Source organism: Muntiacus reevesi, chromosome 19, assembly GCF_963930625.1.
Source record: "Muntiacus reevesi chromosome 19, mMunRee1.1, whole genome shotgun sequence".
NCBI classification, from domain to species: Eukaryota; Metazoa; Chordata; class Mammalia; order Artiodactyla; family Cervidae; genus Muntiacus; species Muntiacus reevesi.
In genome coordinates this window covers 7,400,311-7,420,569 of record NC_089267.1, presented here as the reverse complement: position 1 = coordinate 7,420,569, position 20,259 = coordinate 7,400,311, and the positions used below count along the sequence as shown (strand labels likewise).

The 20,259-nt window shown below is 39.7% G+C and overlaps 1 protein-coding gene across 1 annotated transcript in view; it reads right to left on the bottom strand.

The window, feature by feature from the left end:
• Positions 1-20,259, bottom strand: part of ADGRB3 (adhesion G protein-coupled receptor B3) — an 844,067-nt gene that overhangs the window by 259,086 nt on the left and 564,722 nt on the right. The gene's annotated exons all lie outside the window — the stretch shown is intronic.

Below are 20,259 nucleotides of genomic sequence, written 5' to 3'. Positions count from 1 at the left end.
TGAGCCGGAGCTCATTTATATCCACCATTCCATTCCAGGTACCTGGTATATAATAAGCCTTTATTTCATGTTTTTTTTTTGAACACGTTGTTAATTATAATCAACTCTACTAAGACTTAAGGTAAGAAAACAAAACACAGAAACTTAAAAAAAATCAGCTATAGTCTGTACATAATGTTATGACCATGATTAAAATGCTGATGGCATGTAAAAGAAGGCCATTCGTTTTTACTTTAGAACCTCTCTAAGTTATACTAAATGAGGGAAGGCTTTTATTAGGACATGAAACAAAAGTGCGTAAAAAAGTTATGGAAAGAATTTCAGGAGCAGTGAAAGAGATACATTGGAGGGAGTTGATGTATAGCTACTTATGGGCACCTACATTTCAGATTCTCTTTTTAAGACTAAAGGATATTTTGGAACTCCAGACTTTAGACTAAAGCCATACTTCCTCAGTTTCCTTCACTTGCAAACAGGGAATAATTTCACAAGATGAGAAGATGAGTGGACTTGGAGCATGAGAGAAATAAGAGGAGATGAACAATGTTGCAAGAAAACTGGAATTAGGAGTTTGGTTCTGACTTATTCAGATCTTCGAAAAGACTGAAAAATTGTGATAATCAAATGATATTATAGTCTGTATTACTGTATTCTTTACTTTGGTGTTGGGAGAAAACTAGCTCACTGTGGAAAGTGCTCTTATGTTCACTTTGAAGTAGATGAGAAAAACCTGAGTGGAAGCAAATGAAAAAGATGATGTCTTCAAGCAGTTTTCAGAGGAAGCTGTGCTGACAGTTTAGTAATGTTGAAAAACCTATAGATAGGAATATTTCTTCCCCCATAAGATCCTCCAATGAGTGATATCAATAAGAAAAGCTTATTAGTAAGGTAAACTCAAAATAAATTTTCTTTTTCTTTCCCTATTTTTATAAAGCTTTATTTATAAGTGAAGCATAATTCTTTTGTTTATATTGCTTTCTTTGCCTGAAATTTAGCCAAGGGTGAGAAAATTAATACTTAATGTAATGTGTGTTTTTCAATCTAGGTTTAATCATCTTAAGATATATGGAATTAGAGCTATAAGAGATGGGAGAAGGAAGATTCAATTATCCAAAGCTATTCAAACCATTCAATAAACATTAATCAATTTAACTTGGTACCCAAGGAATTTTATTAGGTGCAATATATATGGAGGGGTAAGCGGAGGAAGAAATGAAGAAAACAACCCCTGTCTTCAAATTATTTATAATATAGTACAGAGGAATCATAGACTTAAATAGTGAATAAGAAAAGCATCATAAATGCTATTAGTTTTCATACCTATTTTACTTGTATGATAAGATTAAGTATAAGATGGCATTAAAGAGTTTCAATTACTATTTGCTGAAAAAAAAATGAATGATTTTGAAGAGTATTTAGACAGGATGATTCTACTCCAAGTTAAAAATAAAAAAAGAAAACACTAGTCAATAGAGGCCCAGAAAAGAGAAATTTGTTGATAAGTTGCACTTAGAAATAACTTCAGATATAGGTAGCTCTCTGATTGAAGAATTCAGCAGCTCAGTGATTGCAGGACTTCAGTTATTCTTTTATATACCTGGGCTTTCCTCATGGTCACATGGTGGCTGCCACCACTCCAACCATTGAGCCCTCATTCAGAAACATTCAAAACCATGTATGGGTGGGAAGAGAGAATCTTATCAGGAGGATTTATCTCTCTCTCTTTTTTTTTTTATCAGACAGAAAATTTGTTAACAGAAGCTTGAGCCTTCTCCTCCTCAGCTACAAATACATGTATGCACACACACACACTCTTCTTTGCAAACCCTTGCCAGAATCAGATGGCCAAACCTAGAAATCAAATCTGAGAAAGAGTATGTATGGCATTTGAGCTTTTGTTGTGAGACATGAGCTCCACCAAAAAAAAAAAAGAAAGAAAAACAGGAAAGTAAAGGAAAGGAAATTGCTGCTGGGTAGGAAGCCAATAGGGGGTTCTCTCAGAAATGGCATTACAAAGTACAATTGTTGCTTTGAGCAATGTACAATATCCCTTCCTCCCCTTACTGCCCACCCACTCCCAAATGCCCTCAGGAAGTATACAAGCTCCCACACATCCATGCACCCCAGGAACTTGGTGCATGGTGCTTGCAATATTTCACACCTCTGTACTTCTGTGGCCTACCTTTTTATATTATTTTGTGACCGTTTTACAGTGTTTATGAAGTACTGCTCTTAGCATTTTACAAATTTCAACTCATGCAATTCTCACACCAACTCTATTAAGTAGAGTTTTGCTACTATCTTCTCTGCTTATAGACAAGGAAACAGAGGCCTAGTAAAGTTAAGTAACTCTCCCCCTCTTACACACCTAGTAAAAGTGCAGGGCAGGATGTGAAGAACAGAGTGGACCCAGAGTGGGCAATTTGACCACTTTGTTGGGCTACTTCCTCAGTGGCTTGAGGAGACCCAGTATCTGCTCTGACCTGAAGCTGGTTATCTTGGAAGAGAGGCTGGTTATCTAGTGATAACTGACAGACACAACAATGACACAGCTTGATCAGGAAGTAAGTTGTGCTGCCTAACATCCCTGGGCTTTATTTATTCATTTGTGAAATGAGGAAAAAAATGTGACCTCTAAGATCGCTTTCTTATTAAATATTCAACAATAGAATTGACAATTATTAACAGGAATAAGTTTGACAAAAGTGGAAAATCAGCGTTTATTTTCTTAGCAACACTGATCTTTCTGATATTTCCACTCTCCATTGTCCACACAGCAACCTAAGGGATCTTTTAAAATTAAACCTATCATGTTGCATGTTTAGGTAAGAGCTCCTGTTGGTGATAATGTGGAGAACAGGAAACCCTCCTACACTGTTGGTGGGAACATAAATTGGTGCAGCCACTACAGAGAACAGTAGTTTCAGAAAACTAAAAGCAGAACCACGACATGATCCAGCAGTCCCACTCCAGGGCATGTATCCAAACAGAATTATAATTCGAAAAGATGCATGCACCCCTGTGTTCATAGCCCCACTATTTGCAATAGTCAAAATACCAAAGCAATCTAAGTGTCTATCAACAGATGAACGGATAAAGACGATGTGCTAATGTAGCATTACTCAACTATAAAAAAGTATGCAATTTTGCCATTTGCACAACAAGGATAGACTTGGAAAGCGTTTTTCTAAGTGAAACAAGTCAGACAGAGAAAGACAAATACTGTATGATAGCACATATATGGAACCTAGGAAAACAAACTTATGAATATAACAAAGAAATAGACTCATAGAGAACAAACTAGTGGTTAGCAGTGTAGGGAAGGATGGGGGAGGGGCAATAAAGAGGTGGGGAATGAAGAGGTACAAACTACTGTGTATAAATGAATAAGAAACAGGAACATATTGTACAACACAGAGGAATATTGCCAATATTTTATGGTACCTATAAATGGGGTATAACCTTTAAAAATTGTGAACCTTCCTCTATGTTGTCCACCTGAAACATGTAAGTCAACATACTTTAATAATAAAAAGAATGCACACATGCACATATGTACACACACACACACACACACATACACACACGTATCTTCAAGAAAAAAAAAAAACTGATCACGTTGTTCCTTTAGTTAAAGGGCCCATATGTCTTCTCATTGCTTTTAGAAAATATCCAAACTCCGTGCAATGTCCTAAAGACTGCATGATCTGATGCCAGAGAAAACCATTCTCTCACCTAATGTGTCACTCCCCACAGTGGCTTGTCCTGACCTGCTGTCTCAGCCCTGCCCTCTCCCCCAGCCTCTCTGCTAACCCAGCCATTCTTCATCATGCTATCCTGCTTTTTCCTTCACAGCAGCTTTCCGAAATCATCTTGTTCATTAACTTGAGGGCACAGACAATGTCCATTTTTAAATCAACACCTTGAATAATAATACCTTCTTGAAAAGGAGCTTCTCATTTCTGTGAAAGATAATTACAATATTTGGAGACTTAATTGAGAATAAGTTCTCAATTACATATTTTTAAATTAAATCAATTAACATACATAAAAATATGAATCTCTCCCAATTATCTTTATATTTTTGACTTTCATTAAATATACATAAAAAACGTAAGGACATAGTGTCATGTTGCCAAATTAGTGAAAAGGACTAATTTGCCTTGAGGTTTTGGTCACATTTCAGTATTAAAATAATTATTATCATGCAATTTCTCTCATTTGCAGCTTCTGAATGAAGAAACAAACTATTCTCCATCTTAATTATGTCTTTCTCTTCTCAGAAGCAGTTGAAAGTTTTGCAGTTTTTAGACAGAGATTGGTCTATGAAAAAAATTTTAACTCATAGTGATTATTTGTACTTAGCTACCGTGATTCAGACTCTGGTAAAGAATCTGCCTGTAGTATAGGAGACCAGGGTTTGATCCCTGGATCAGGAAGATCCCCTGGAGAAGGGAATGGCTACCCACTCCAGTATTCTTGCCTGGAGAATCTCATGGACAGAGGAGCCTGGCGGGCTACAGTCCATGGGGTTGTAAAGAGTCGGACCCGACTGAGCGACTAACACTTTCACTTTTCTTTGTGCTTCAGAAACAGCTCCCTTATGAAATGACAGCATTACACTGCTTGGGACCGACGGCTGCCTCTCAACCCCCTGCTAGTGATGACTCAATTTACTCCTGCACCGAACAGTCCTTTAATGATACTAGTGGCTTCAATTTTATAATAATATGGAATTTATAATGTACCTTGATACAGGGCAAAAAGTATGTACACTGAGATATTAACACATGAAGGCATAACGTCAAACTTTATATTTTGTTGGAATTTGATTTCTTGGACTCAAACAAAACATGGTGAACTGTTAATTTTATTTTCTCAGCTAGAAAGAGCCCATACCACCTATCTGGTGGCTAGCACCAAAATGTAGAGATTTCTCTTGTCTTAATGGAGGCAGGATTTGGGGGAATGTGCTTGCAAGGGCAACATTGCCAAGGAGTGAGGAATTCAATTTCTTGCTTTCTTCCTTCTTCCTTCTTAGCTATACTGGACACATCCTTCCACAGGAGACAGTTTGTCACATTAGGTTATTAGCTACATGAGCATTAGCTCTCAAGTCCAACTTAATAAATGAGCTCTTAGATTTCAGAACACTTGTAAAGACTATTAAGAGTTTCAGGACTACTTAAATAACCAGATGCCAGTGAAATGCATTTTCAATGTTCTCTGTTCTCTTTATCACTTTGAAACTGTCAAAGCTACTGCAATTTTAAAACCTTTACACTAGGCGTTCTTTACTTATAAGAATATGCCATCTCAGCAAGGAGCAAGGGCCTTGATAAATGCAATGAAATTCAATACCTGTTGTCGGAATGAGTGGATAAATGGATGGATGGATGGAGACTATTGGCCAGCTCACATACATGGTTCACTCCAGCTCAGCAGACAGTGAGCATCTAAGGTGAGTCCTCAGGAAATTGAGCTGAAGGGTCTTCTGACTTTTAGACCTGCCCTCTAGGGTGGAGACTGCTGATAACACAGAAGCTCCTTACCACTTGCTGTGAGCTAAATTAGTGGTTGGTATAAGCTCTGGAGCCTTCCCAGGTGGTTCAGGGGTAAAGAATCCACCTGCCAAATAGGTGATGCGGGTTCGGTCCCTGGGTCACAAAGATCCCCTGGAGAAGGACAGGACAACCCACTCCAATATCCTTGCCTGGGAAATTCCATGGACAGAGGAGCCTGGTGGGCTACAGCCCATGGGTTAACAAAAGAGTCAGACATGACTTAGCCACTAAACAACAACAAAAACAATGTAAGTTGCTCTGAGCAAGCAGAGCGAGAGAATGAAGTTATGACCTGAATTTGCCAGGTGTAGACAAAGTGTATGGAGAGAGCCACTGACGGCAGATGGACCAGCAGAGAGAAAAGTGTGAGTCAGCATGACTGTTGCGCAAATAACAGCTAGTTGGCTGCTGGGATGCTGAGGCAGGTGCAGCAGGAAGAGAGAGCAGGATGGAGTCGAGGCTGGACCACAAAGGCCTCCTAAACTGCACTAAGGAGCCTGTCCATCATTTAAGGAGCAAGACGGGAACCAGAGAGAGAGAAAACAGTATGGTGGAAAAATGGAAGACAGATTCAAAATCCAAAGGCCCGGGGTCAAATCACGTGTCTTACTGCACCTGTGGATTATAAATGCAGGTCTCCCACCATCACAGAAAGAGTAGGAACTGTCCTTAAACCCCAACATTGATCTATTAGGCAGACAATAGATAAAGAATCATGTGCAAATGAAGCACGCGTATAAAAGGTGACTATAAACTCACCAGAGACCAGTTTTGATGTGTGGATGCACTAGTCAGGGTCATCAGTAGGTCATTACAGCTCAGTCTGTTTTATTAACATTTTGCAAGGCCTCCTTACACTATGTCTCTAATGCAGCTTTTTTTTTTTTTTTTTTTTAAATTGGAGCATAGTTGCTTTACAATGCCGTGTCAGTTCCGGTTGTACCACAGAGTGAATCAGCTCTGTGTACACATATAACCCTTACCCCTTAAGCCTCCCTCCCATGCAGCCCCCCATCCCACCCGTCTCGGTCATCACAGAGCACTGAGCTGAGCTTCCTGGGCTTTATACCGGGTTCCCACCAGCTATCTATTTCGCACATGGTACTGGACATATGTCAATGTTGCTCTCTCAATTCATCCCACCCTCTCCTTCCCCTGCTGTGTCTACATGCCTATTCTCAGGTCTGCATCTCTATTGCTACCCTGCAAATAGATTCATTTATATCATTTTTGTAGATTTCACATATACATGTTATTACACGATACCTGTTTTTCTCTTTCTGACTTATTTCTCTCTATATGACCATCTCTAGGTCTATCCACGTCTCTACAAATGACCCAGTTGCATTCCTTTTCATGCCTGAGTAACATTCCACTGTGTACATGTACCACATCTTTGTCCATTCCTCTGCTGATGGGCATTTAGGGTGTTTCCATGTCTTGGCTGTTGTGAGAAGTGCTGCAATGAACATAGGGATGCATGTGTCTTCTTACCAAACTCCAATGTTGGACTTTTCTTGGGGTGGGGGTCTGAGATAAGTCAAATGAGATTTTTCTGTTAGAGTCCATTTGAAATTGAAATTTCCCTATTTTCATAGAGCCATGACTTGACTCATCCTTAAGGACAAAGATACTCTGTTCTACATCACTGAAAAGAGCTTTCCATTTCTGTGAAAGACAATCACAACATTTGGATGCAAAGTGCCACCTCCTCTCTCCTTGACTGTTCCCTCCATTTACCTTTCAGCCTGCTTTACTATATTCCTTCTCAGGCTTTAAAAAAATTCCCCAACCTCCCTTTCCCATATTATTCCATCTGTTATTAACCTTGACAAAATACCCCATACAATTTCCTGAACCACAATGCTATGTGTACAGAAGCAGGAGGAAGGTAGAGTCTTGAGGGACAACTGTCTCCCACCACAGGTAGATCTCAGGCTCTATGCTACCCTTTCTGGCTTTTGTAAACTTTTTACCTTTCCATAGAGCTTCTAGTTGAAGATCCAATTCTCTGCTGGGTTTCTTGGCTTCTTGCCTCTTAGAGAGAGTTCTTTCAGTATCTAGGAGGACACTGCATGCAGATTTCACATCCAGGGCTACATATTGTTGAGTATGACTCTAAACTCAGCACCTGAATTTGTTTTATTGTCTTTTCCTCAAAACTACAGCTAAAATATATATTAGAAAATATGTGTGATCATAAATTGTCTCAGTGCAGCTCCAGGACCCTCAGTTCAGCCAGAGATACATAAACGATCCCCTTTAAAATTTCCTTAGACTTTACATATGTTATTGCAGCATAGTATTAAACACATAAACTCAATTTCTCTACTTGCTCACAACCTGTCTTGATATTAAAGCGGATACTATTGTAGACTACTATATAAATTCAATGTAAATGTGTCACTGAAAATATCTTAACTGTGTCTCAGTTGTGAAGGGTCAACTTTGATATCTATAAAACAAAACACATACTGAATTCTGCTTCTGAATTCAGGTACTTAACATTTGTAGCTTGAAAAACCGTGTGGCCAATACAACTTCCTCTCTGAGTGACTTGGGACATAAAGAATTAGCTATTTGTTTTTGTGATCAGGGGCAGTCACTAACTGCACCTGTAATTAACCACCTGTTCACCTAATTACAGAATCACAGATCAGGTATTCTGGAAAGCAATTCACTTTCTACATTTCAGATTAAAGATATAGATTTACATAATAGGAGAACATTTATCCCACTAATGGTTTCTAATAAATTCACACTCAATTTGCATTCAGGAGAGTCACATTTGGGACAAGAATTTAAACTCTATGTTTCCAAGATTTCTCTCTGGTGGTAGCTGTGGAAGCTACAAAAAGTAATGGCTCCATCAGATAAACCCATTTTGAAGAATTAAGAGTGGAATAATGCCTGTATTTTTGACACATAAAAATAAGATTTAGAGCTTGAAAAGAAGTACAATTATTCTTTCTTCACCCTAAAAGGCCAGCTTTAAAAAAGAAAAAGAAAATTTGCTCACTTTGGTTGGGCCCTTCAAAATACATAATGTAAACAACGAGCCAAACCGTTCACAGTATCAGAAATAAATGAACAAGGGCCTCTAGACAGAGATTAGCTGCATTCATTCATTCAGCAAACACTTAATGAGTACCTGCTCTATGCCAGGCACCGGATTAAATGTAGCTATAAATATTAATAAGACAGAGACAAATTCCTCACCTAATAGAGCTTGCATGAGGGCAGGAACAAGTAATAAACAAAATAATCAAGAAAAATAATCCAGTATTTGGACAGTAAACATTAAGAAGAATAGAGAAAGTGAAAGAAGCCGGTGTTGGGGCAGGGATTCACATTTCCCAAGGGTAGCAGAGAATGCCTCCCTGAGAAGGTGATGTGGGAGAAACCACTAGCAGTAACGAGAGAGCAGGTCCTACAGCATCCAGAGGGAAAACCATCCAGTCAGGGCAAAGGTTGCTCTGGAGGGTGCCAGTGTGCAGGGCAGAGCAAGGAGGCCAGAGAGACGTGGAGAACAAGGGAGAGAGAAGTAGAAAGCCAGGAAGAAGAGGAGATAAGGGAGGGGGGTTTGTGGACAGCCCTGAGGGTCACAGCACAGACTAGACTTAATATTTCGGTGAATAGTCTGTGAGATGCTATGTCAACTTATAGCAGGCTAAAGGAAAATGGAGTTGTAAAGCTTCCGAAATTGAGAAATTGGGGTATCTGAGCTATGAGCAAACCTGAGTCCTTTGTTTTAAGACGATGAAATAAAAACTCAGAGCAGGTGGGATTTACCCACATGCAATCAGCCAAAGGCTAAACTCTAATTAAATCACATATACTGTCGGAACATCTGAGAGACAGGTTCAGGAAGCTGTGTGTCTTAGCTTCAAGGAGGCTCAAGATTTGAAGGTCAATATTGACGAGTTTAGAATCAGCAACCTAAGCTGAACAATCACAGTAACAAAGTATTGAGGGGAGAAGGAATTCTCTAACATTACACTTTGATCTTGCTTTTGGCAAGTACTTCCTAACTTATTGAAAGTTTTTAATCAGATCATGTTCCATGAGGAGATTTCAAATAGTTAGTTTGATCTAGGTTAGATTGATCTATCCCTACATTTTCTCTCCTGGAGTTAACTCAGAGTGGTCTCAAAAACTGTTTGCAGGACAAATGACAGAGGTTTGCATGTGCAGAGTGCATCTGTCTCGTCTACAGTTAAGTATGAGTGGCATGCGTAGATGTGCAGAGCTTTCTGGGGAGGGCTCTGTGGCCATTTGGCTTAGTGTGTGAGGCTTAGAGCTAATTAAGTCGAGAGCGTGAGTTCCATCCCAGGTGGGCATGTGCCTTGGCCCTGTCACAGCTGTAGAATGCATCCCAAACCCTGGCCAGCTGTCTTGAAAATGCATGCCCTTGATCAGAAGGACAGAGTCACACAAGTCAATCACTGCGGATGAAAAAAAGATTGCTCGGAGCACATGCCATGCTGATAGGGGCAAGCAGCATCCTCGTAAAGTTCATGGTGATCAAACTTGAGCTGGAGGAAGCTGGAGACTTTGCTAGCTCATGACAACAAAGGCAGGCGAGCAGCGTGCTGTTTCTGGTGTGGATGCATTCCCTCCTGTGTGGGGGCCTCTGCTGAGAGTGTCTTTCTCAGTGGGTCTCTCTGTGGGGGTATGTACACACTCTAATCTGGGATGCGGTCAAGTAAGATTGCATATTTGTTTGTTTTCCTCGATTCTCTTCTTAAAAGTCTGAGTCCAGTTACTATTTTCATGAATTATCCTATTTAATCTTATTTATGAGGCTCTTGAATTCAGAGTATAAAATTAATGATATGCTATTACCAATTATATGTTGCTATGAAGCTTAAGAGTATTTCCACTAAGAATCTGAAAGGACAAGGTTTGAAAGAGATCAGATTCTAAAATGGCACATTTAGTGAGTCATCTAGGCTATCATACAGGAGGTGACACGTCATAGAGGCAAGAATATTCATTCTAGTTCTCCTCTGTGCCTGTGCAGCTGAACTTATGGTAAAAGGGGGGCATTTCATTTCTGTGGGTCTCAGTTAAAAAAAAATTGCTTTATATGAAGTGATCTTTGTTTCCTTCAAAATATAAAATATTTCTAGTTTGCTCACTTCATATTGAGAGTAAAGTGAAAACATGTAATTGAAGTCAAGGTATACTAGTCGTTATTAGCACAATGGGCATTGGCCCTAGACAATCCTGTGATCTAGGCTTGTCTCTTAGTTAATAGTTAACTGGGTGAGCTTGTGCAACTTACACAACTTTGAAAACTTGTCCTGTCATCTGTAAAACAAGTATACAAATATAAAAATGCAGAAACCATTTTTGGGAGGATTAACTTAGAAAACATACTTCAATAATTGAATGGAACACAAAAGAAAACAATGGGAGCTATAATGATCTTTGCTGACATATTTCTACATACAGTTTATGAATAGAAATCATTTCATCATTAAGTAAGCTACAAATCAAAACAGTTCTTCACATAAAGACGACTGTATCTAATAGATGGGTCACAGTTGAGTTACAGGGAAGATACACCCACAGTAAAATGCCTGGCTGAAAGCAGAATGCCTGAAATTCCCATGTCAGCAGGTACCCTCCACACAGTACAGAAGAACAGGGCAGAGAAGAGCCAGGCCTAATATCAGGGGGTGGCCCTGCCATTCTGGTCATTTGACCTGCTGCAGAAACAAGTCTTTGTGGCATGGCTACCGGGCAGAGGGGCAGTGACCGAGGGGGCGGGCAGCACGGGTGAGTGGAGGAAGCTGGCAGGACACTCCTTGGGGAAGCCCAGCTGCCCGTGAAACCAAGCATCTGCTGTGGGGAGAGGCTGAGGTGAAAGAGGCACAGAAAAGGGGTTGAACAGTTCCAACATCAAGACGGTCACGATACTCTGAGCGGCTGAACCTGGTAAGGTACCTGCTTTCATAACCACACAAGACCTGAGGGCACTTGTCTCATGATGAGTCATTTGCTCAGCACTGCTCAGGTTTCAAATAGAAATTCCTGGACTTGTAAACTCACAAATCAAGATCTGCTTGTTCTGCATAGCGCCATGCACTGGTTAATTTTAAATTAAAGTAATATTTTCCTCTAGAGTCTTCTGATGGGCGTAAGGCAATCTTTCTCTGTGAACATTTTTCCTCTTATAACCTTTGCTTTCCTTAGTCACTTGAATTACAATGCAGACTTCATCACAGAGCTCTCTCTTTCAGTCTTAGTGGCAGCTTTACAAAGGAATATTCTTATTCCTCATTATAATTCATTAACTTAGCATTTTATAAACTTAATGTTAATAAATCTCATTAATTTGTAATTCAAGGAGAAAAAAAAATAGCAACCCTCAGTAAAAAAGAATTCATAGTATACTGTAATTCACTTTAACCACCAGAGAGCCAGCCTCTTTTCTCCAAGAAAAGGACTTATGAAATAATCAAGTTGTAGGTGAGTGTGTGGAAGTCAGGGGTCATTAAGGGAAACTTTAAATCTCACTCTCACTTGGGCACATTTATGTATGAACACGTGAACACTGGCTGCCACAGAGTAAGTTTTTCAGTAAGCGATGATGATGCCGTGATGGTACCAGGTAAGGGCAATTAGAGAGCTACACCTGAGCCCCAAGCAGCTCAGGAAGTTGGCAGCAGAATGCACACAGACACACGGAGACACATGGAAATCCCTGAAGGAGGTATGCACACAGTGCCCACAGCTCGGGTCTTCCAACTATACCTTTCCTGAGGCTGAGGCAATGTCGCTGAACAAAGCAGATGTGACAGAGACTGAGACCTAGCTTCCACAAAGCTGCTTTTTCTTTCTTTCTTTCACCTTCTTGGGGATGTAACCAGTTAGGACCCTACTGGGACTTCCCAGGACAGACCCCCTTTCCCACCCCCATGTCCTCTGCCAGCCTTCTGTCTGTAGAAAAGCTTTATTCAAAGAACAAATTGAATCAGAGAAGTGAGACATGCAGAAAGGAGAACAGTCAGATTAAGACAGAATAATAATAGCTTTAGCCATTGAACAAAGTTAAGGACCTTCAGTTTCTCCTCAAGGGTTACAGATGTTCTGAGCCATGTCCTTGAGTTGTTTTGCAGACTGTGAAACCCCCAGCAGGTGGGAGAAGTTAACTGAATACTGCCCCCAGACTGCCCGGAAATAGAAGGTTGATGACGTTGACTCCTGATTACCTCACCGCCAACCAATCAGAAGAACGTCCAAAAGCTGACCACACGTCTCACAACACTTTCCCTCACCTTGTCTTTAAAAACCTTTCCTTGAAAGACTTTGGGGAGTCTGGGTCTTTTAAGCATTAGCTACCTGCACTCCTTCCCTGGCGCCCATAGAAAACGCTGCACTTTCCTTCACCAAGGCCTGGTGTCACTAGACTGGCTTCACTGAGCATGTTGGCAACTGGATCCAACCTTGGTTCAGTAAAAAGAACATAGTACACCATAAATTTCTAGCTTCTTCCTTGTAGCTGGTTATGGTCGTTATTTTGTCATTATCTCTCATACATCATGCTGTTACTTTATATTATATTTATCATGGTTTTTGTTTGTGTACTTTATTTAGGTATGATACAGTTTTCACCAATAAAATGTACCTAGAAGTGGTGGGCAGAGAAGGCAATGACAACCCACTCCAGTACTCTTGCCTGGAAAATCCCATGGATGGAGGAGCCTGGTGGGCTGCAGTCTATGGGGTCGCAAAGAGTCGGACACGACTGAGTGACTTCACTTTTACTTTTCACTTTCGTGCGTTGGAGAAGGAAATGGCAACCCACTCCAGTGTTCTTGCCTGGAGAATCCCAGGGACAGGGGAGCCTAGTGGGCTGCCGTCTATGGGGTCGCACAGAGTCGGACACGACTGATGTGACTTAGCAGCAGTGGTGGGTACCACTTTCAGTCCTGGGTCATTAAAACCTCCCATGCTTGTTCTTCCTGTTTTTCTCTACTGTCTGTTGCATCGAGTGGACCTATTCCAAGGCAGCTTCTGCAGATATGTTGCTGATGGAAACACATCCTCCCCTGCGTTGCTGCATGACTGGCTGGAGGAGGGTCATCCTGACAGCCTCTTCATCTGTCATCACCACACGAACTTTCAACAGAAGGGGGAAAGGATCAATTGTGTCTGAGCCATGGTAAATCGAGGGATTCTTTCCTACAGCAACTAGCATACTGAACCTAATATGGAAAATACTATTATTTGAGAAGCTGTTCTTTTAAGCCTCTGATATTTATTTGTATGCTTGTTGTAACTTACCATAGCATAAACTGATTCATATAAACTAGACAACTAACCAGAGGAAATATATGTTCATTGATTCACGTTAGCATTTTATGAATTGATGATGTCTTAGCAAAGGATAAAACTACTGCATAGAACTACTGGGCACAGAATAACATAGTTGAGAGAAAAACAAGTCTGTACAGAGACAAAAGGAAAATAATTCACACATCTGTAAACACTGACATGAGTCCACACATGACACACGGAATACAAGAATTATAAGGGATCACGGTGCTCAGTAGCTCAGTTTTGTCTGATGCTTTGCTACTTTGTAGACTGAATATAACCCACCAGGCTCCTCTGTGCAGGGGATTTTACAAGCGAGAATACTGGAGTCAGCTGCCAATTCCTGCTCCTAGGGAGCCTCCTCACCCAGGGAACGAACCCAGGTCTCTTGTGTCTCCTACATTAGCAGGCAGATTCTTTACCACTGGTCCACTGGGAAGCCCATAAGGGATCATATGGGTAATCTATTTTAATTTCACATCGGAGAGGCAAAAAGACCTTACAAAAAAAAATTTTTCTGCATATATGGTGTAGAAAGAGAAAAAATATCTTTTACTGGAAATATATTCTTTTAATTTATTATTTTGTTGAAGGGTAATCACGATGGTGTGATCACTCATCTACAGCCAGACATCCTGGAATGTGAAGTCAAGTGGGCCTTAGGAAGCATCACTATGAACAAAGCTAATGGAGGTGATGGAATTCCAGTTGAGTTATTTCAAATCCTAAAAGATGATGCTGTGAAAGTGCTGCACTCAATATGTCAACAAATTTGGAAAACTCAGCAGTGGCCACAGGACTGGAAAAGGTCAGTTTTCATTCCAATCCCAAAGAAAGGCAATGCCAAAGAATGCTCAAACTACCACACAATTGCACTCATCTCATATGCTAGTAAAGTAATGCTCAAAATTCTCCAAGACAGGCTTCAGCAATACTGTGAATTTCCAGATGTTCAAGCTGATTTTAGAAAAGGCAGAGGAACCAGAGATCAAATTGCCAGCATATGCTGGATCAGCAAAAAAGCAAGAGATTTCCAGAAAAACATCTATTTCTGCTTTATTGACTATGCCAAAGCCTTTACTGTGTGGATCACAATAAACTGTGGAAAATTCATCAAGATATGGGAATATCAGACCACCTGACTTGCTTCTTAAGAAACCTGTATGCAGGTCAGGAAGCAACAGTTAGAACTGGACATGGAACAACAGACTGGATCCAAATAGGGAAAGGAGTATGTTAAGGCTGTATATTGTCACCCTGCTTATTTAACTTATATGCAGAGTACATCATGAGAAATGCTGGGATGGATGAAGCACAAACTGGAATCAAGATTGCCCGGAGAAATATCAATAACCTCAGATAAGCAGGTGACACCACCCTTATGGCAGAAAGTGAAGAAGAACTAAAGAGCCTCTTGATGAAAGTCAAAGAGGAGAGTGAAAAAGTTGGCTTAAAACTCAGCATTCAGAAAACTAAGATCATGACATCAGTCCCATCACTTTGTGGCAAATAGATGGGGAAACAGTGGAAACAGTGGCTGACTATTTTTTTTTTTTTTTTTTTTGAGCTCCAAAATCAATGCACATGGTGATTGCAGCCATGAAATTAAAAGATGCTTACTCCTTGGAAGGAAAGTTATGACCAATCTAGACAGTATATTAAAAAGCAGAGACATTACTTTGCCAACAAAGGTCTGTCTGGTCAAGGCTATGATTTTTCCAGTAGTCATGTATGGATGTGAGAGTTGGACTATAAAGAAAGCTGAGCGCCTAAGAATTGATGTTTTTGAACTGTGGTGCTGGAGAAGACTTTTGACAGTCCCTTGGACTGCAAGGAGATCCAATCAGTCCATTCTAAAGGAAATCAGTCCTGGGTGTTCATTGGAAGGCCTGATGTTGAAGCTGAAACTCCAATACTTTTGGCCACCTGATGTGAAGAGCTGACTCATTTGAAAAGACCCTGATGCTGGGAAGGATTGGAGGCAGGAGGAGAAGGGGACGACAAAGGATGAGATGGTCGGATGGCATCACCGACTCAATGGACATGAGTTTGGGTGGACTCTGAGAGTTGGTGATGGACAGGGAGGCCTGTCGTGCTGAGTCGGACACACAAAGAGTCAGACACGACTGAATGACTGAACTGAATTGAATTGCTTTACAGAACTTTGTTTTTTTTGCCAAACTTCAACATGAATCAGCCATAGGTATACAGATAGCCCCTCTCTTTTGAACCTCCCTCCCATCTCCCTCCACATCACACCCCTCTAGGTTGATACAGAGCCCCTGTTTGGGTTTCCTGAGACATACGGCAAATTCCTGTTGGCCATCTGTTTTACATAAGGTAATGAAAATTTCCATGTTACTCTTTCATACATCTCACCCTCTCCTCCCCTCTCCTTATGTTCATATGTCTATTCTCTATGTCTGTTTCTCCATTGCTGCCCTGTAAATAAATTCTTCAGTACCACTTTTCTATATTCCATATATATGTGTAGAAAATATATTTTTTAAAACAGAAGAAAACTAACAGTGAGGAATTGAAATCTGTTCTGTGGGGAACTGGAATCACTGGCCCTATAGAAGATATTATCTATTCATATTAGATAGTATGTTTATTATACAACCATAAAATACCACAAAGAGTTGGGCATTATTCAAAGTAGAAAGATAAATAATTTCCCCTAGGTTTACATAAAAACAAAATAGGCTGTTATTTGAAGTTCTAAATGTAGTTCTAAATTTAAAGGTTCTAAATGTAGTCTGGGTATTAAACTAAATAAAGGCAATTCAAAGAGGAACCAAAATAATCAAACAAAAAAATTAAAGACTGAAGAATTCTTCATTATGAAGACAGAAAAGGATAATAGGTAGGGTATAACCAAAAGGAATACAATTATGATGGGAATTTTTAAAAGAAAATAGATGTGCTTATGGAATTCCAGATTTATTTACCTATATAAGCCTACAGAAAGTTTAATATTAAATATTAAATTAAAGAAGGCAATTACTTTCAAAAGAGTAGGATGCACATTCTGTAGTGAAAAGCATTGTAAGTATTTCCTGTGGACAGGCCACTACAAAAAGAAGGACTTATTTGCAATTGTAAGTGATACATTCATAGAGAACACTAGATGTTAGATACATATTCCTAATTTGGGGGGAACTATAGATATATAATCCAGTCCATGGGGTCACAAAGAGTCAGACACAACTTAGCAACTTAACAACAACTGTGGCTTATAACTCTTTTCCCCCAGAAATTATTTTATGATGACTGTTACTTGTAGAATATGGGAATGGGGGAAAATACAATTCTTTATTCATGATGAGGTTTCTTATGTTCTGCAGTAAGTCTCCCTCATACGAACCTTCAATTGTGAATTTCCAAAAATGTGAACATCCCCTTGTATGTCAGCTATTGTACTGTACTGCTGTACTTTTCAAAGTACTGTGGTGCAGGTTTAGTTGCTAAATCATGTGCCACTCTTGCGACCCCATGGACTGAGGTAGCCCACCAAGCTCTTCTGTTCATGGGATTTTTCAGGCAAGAATGCTAGACTGGATTGCTGCTTCCTTTCTCCAGGGGATATTCCCATCCTGCAGCGCAGGCAAATTCTTTACCAACAGAGCTATAGATGTGCTGAACTGTAAGTTTAAAATGTTTGTTTTCTGTGTTTGTTTTTTAATATATTTGTGTGAAAAGTATCATAAACCTATTTTAACATTTATAGCTGATTGTGTTAGTTGGGTACCTAAGCTAACTTTGCTGGACTTATGAACAAACTGGTTACAAGTGAACTTGTTCATACATAGGGCGCTTACTGTCATTTTTTAATAGCGACAGTAGTTTACATCATGTTTACAATAATGCAGATATACTTCTATATGCATTCACACACTTGTATACAGACACACATGCACACACATGGATACAACACACAAACATTTAAATAGATATAATGCTTGTGTATGCTCGGTTATGTCTGATTCTTTGCAACCCCTCCAGGCTCCTCTGTCCATGGGATTCCCCGGGCAAGAATACTGCGGTGGGTTGCCATTTCCTTCCCCAGGGATCTTCCCAACTCAGGGATCAAACCTCTGTCTGGCTTGGCAGGTGGATTCTTCACCACTGAGCCACCAGGGAAGCGTCTATATGTGCACACACACACATATACGCACACTGTGCTAACTAAGGGCATGTTTCTGAGATTGTTTCTTTTCCTTAGACAATATGCTAGGAAAGGCATATCACACTTACTATTCAGTCTTGCTCCCTGTGATTGTCTCCCCACTTCAGTGAAGACGAAATCAAAGTCATGTCTTGGTATACTCCCTTGTATTTCATTCCAGTCACACAGGGAATTTCTTGTAGAGGGAACGTGTTGCGTTTTACACTTGGTTTATTGCTGCAGACTAACCTGTTATGACGTTACCAAATTCAACAATTGGCATTTTTTCTTCTCTTAATTGTTGCTATCACCTCTGATCCTGGTTATTATGGACCTTTTTATCCTGAGGCAGATTTTGATAATCATAAGTCAAAAACTACAAGTCGCTGAATTTTCCAAGTCAGACTCAAAATTGGTCCTTTGGTATCATTTAGACACAAGATATTGCAAATTTCTAGTAATTAAGATGCTTTAACTTGCTGGGCTTTTCTGTGCAAGGACACAATTTTTTTTTTTTTAATGACATAAAAACATAAATACCATGTAATCTGTACTTACAAAATTTATATGTAGAAATTAATGCTTTCTCCTTGCTTAATATGACAGAACATTTATTTGGTTGAATTAAGAGGATTTTTGGAAAAATAACTACACTTTTGTTGGCATTAAATTAGCCAGTAGAGGACATTTTTATGGGCCCGATTGAAATCAACGCCAGCAGGTAAAAATCTGAATATGCTTCTCTTAAAAAGGCCTGATATAATATATCAAATCCTTTCCACATAAAATGTAGCTGTGATTTTTGCTTATAGTACTTACATATCTTAGGCTATGTCTGGAAGAAACCAGAAGATAAGCCCATAATGGACCAAAAAAAAAAAATCTCTAATTTAGCATAACCAGTTCTGCTACTTATTTGGAATTTACAAAGCTCCTTCCTATTTTGACATCTGTTGATGACCCTTCATTTTGCTAAGAAGTACTTCAAGCCTCCTCTTAAATAAAGTTCTCAATGTGTTGAAATTTGTACCCCTCAGAATACACTGTAAAACAAAGGATGATATTTCGAGAAAACCAAAAACAACATTGTCAACAGGATTGTTTGTATGCCAAAGGTGCCGTTTACATTGAGAAACATACACACTAAAATATATGTAATCCACTTTCTGTGACTAAATGTATTCTATGGAAATGCTACTCTTAAAATTCTTTTGATAACTAGCTTGTATTTCCTTATTGTCCATCTACTCATGTATGCTCTTAAAATTAATTATTCTCCCATTATATTAGTTATGTATGTAGAGATGCCCCCTCAATAAGAGAACCCACTTTACTATGTTCATTAGGGCAGAAAATGTCCTTTTTCTCAACTTGTATCCTCCTGTCCTCTCTTTTCAAAGTTGTTAATGTTTACTACTCTACTTTAAAAAATGCCATAAGAATCATATGTGGGGCGTGACACAGGAAGAACCATGATGGTTAAAGAGAAGCAAAACCGTCTTGAATTTCAATTGTGTTCTCACAATTCCGCTGGCAAATAAGACTCACAAAGCTATCCGTCAACAATATAGTGTCTGGTGATCAGAATAAACCACAAGGGTTCTAAAAGACACAGAATTTTATGGTGATGAGGAAAAGTTTTCAAGAGCAAGTGGGACTAAGCCTGACCCCTCAATGGAAAGTAGGAGTTGAGTATACAGGGAAGAGTAGAGAACATAAATAGTGACAGTAATATGTGAAGGGAGTAGATGGTCTGTAGGGAGAATGCTTATTTGAAGGATATGCATGAGTTGGAGATAAGGTGGTGGAGTAGAAGGACTGAGCTCACCTTCTCTCAAGAAACAGGAGCCTGCTGGGCTGCAGTCCATGGAGTAGCGAAAACCTGGACATGACAGAGCACTCAACTTTTTCTTTCCTCTCATGAAAACACCAAAATCACCACTAACTCCTGAAGAATCCCTGACAAAAAGACTGGGACCAAAAAAGATATTCTACCAAACAAGATATTCTACATCCAAAGACAAGGAAGAAGCCACAACAAGACAGTAGAAGAGGCAAATGAAATATAACCAAACTGCACATCCCCTGGGTGTGCAACCCAGAAGATGGAAAATAATGACATTATAGAGGTTCCCCCAAAGGAGTTAGAGATCTGTGCTCCATGTCAGGCTCCCCCAGCTGGGGCTCTGGCATGGGGAA